Source organism: Galeopterus variegatus, unplaced genomic scaffold, assembly GCF_000696425.1.
Source record: "Galeopterus variegatus unplaced genomic scaffold, G_variegatus-3.0.2 Scaffold1694, whole genome shotgun sequence".
Lineage (NCBI taxonomy): Eukaryota > Metazoa > Chordata > Mammalia > Dermoptera > Cynocephalidae > Galeopterus > Galeopterus variegatus.
In genome coordinates, this window is record NW_007727805.1 from 577,727 (window position 1) to 579,390 (window position 1,664).

Consider the following 1,664-nt stretch of genomic DNA (forward strand, 5'->3'; position numbering starts at 1 on the left):
CTCCGGGCAGGCGAAGGAGGGAGGCGCCGAGGGTCCCTGCCTCCACCCCCACCCCTGCTGGGGCCCGGCCATCCAGTGGGGGTGGGGAGCACCGACAGTTTCCACGGGGTGACTGGTCATGGAGAGTGTCTGGTTGAAATCCGGCTCGGGCACTCGAGGGGCCCGGTGTTTGCAAGCAGCCTCGGAGTTGGTAGGAGGGCCAAATGACATGACTGACGCCTGCGATGCATTGAAGGGTGCCGGCCCAGGGAAAATAGTGATCGCTTTTATGGTAGTCTGACCCACAGGGCAGCGACAAGCATGCCCACCCTGAACATTGCCCAGCCAGGAGCAAGAAGACACGTGCAGGACCCTAGCTGGCAGTCCTGCTCCTTCTGCGTTCATGGACACGCAGCCCTACCCTGCCATCCTTCAGGCCTAAAGATGCTCATACCGGGCGGTGCGGGCTGTCCCTAGGAGGATGGAAGTCCAGAAAGGCCCTGGAAGCAGGTCGAAGGCTGTTTGCACAGGGATTTCCAGAGTCCAGGGTTTCAGGAGCATGATCAAGAAGGGGACATGGGTTCCAGATGGTCATACCTGTTGTCCCTCCTCAGGAAAAGACGCAGAGGCGAAGTGGGCCAACTAACTAAAGCATGGGGCACAGAGGTGAGCCCAGCTCTCCAGGTCTGAGGTCAGTACTGTGACAAGTGCCAGAGAATGCAGATTAGGTCCTGGGATGGCTTCATGCAGAGTCTGTAAACTGGGACGCCCTAGGCCACATCCAGCCCACAGAGGTGGTTTTTTGGCTCATGATTTTTAAAAATCAAATTAGCTGCCAACATTTTTAAAAATCAAGAATTTCGTTTATAATTCTGGATTTCCTTCTCTGGAAAATTCATAAGATCTCTCAAATACAGCCCACCGTCCACCAGTAGTAGGAGAAAGGCAGCTGCTGTCCCCAGATTTGCAGTCCCAGCCACCTCCATCCCCATTACCCATACAACACATGCACACTCACTCACATCTCACTCTTTTTGTTAAGTGCCTGACCCTGTAGGCAGCTGAATTTTTCCACCACTGGCACTCAGGGAAGAGAAGGCTCAAGGATGCTGTTATTACCTTCTGAAGTGTTTTCATGAAAAAGCTTCTGAGCATTTCCATCCGTGTCAGGAAAACAGGCTTACAGCAAAGCAGCAAACAGTGGAATGGGTGACTGCAGACAGTAAATGTCTCCATTTCTGAGATTCTCTGAGATGAACTGTTTCTATTTGTCTTGGGGGGTTAGACATTTGGTGCCTTGAGGTAAGAAGCTAAACCACATAATCTTTTGTGGCCTCTTCCAGGGCTGGGATTCCATGACTCCGTACAAGAGATGTAAAAGAAAGCTCTAGCCTTGAGGAGTTTATAATACACGTGGAAAAGACATATAACCCTTACCAAAAAACAAACATACACAAGTGAATTACAACTCAGCTGCTCTCTAGAGCTGAGAGTATACATGCCCCAATTAACTACTCACTACCCAGCTGCCAGGAGGATAGGGCTATACTAAATTTGAGGCAGGTGCCTTTCCTAGCCAGCCATCTCCCATTGTTCTAGCAGCTCCTGCCATCCCAATGCCCCTTGAAAACTCTCTGGATTGATCTGAGACCTTGCGTGACACTCAGTGTTCTTACTTGCAAGCA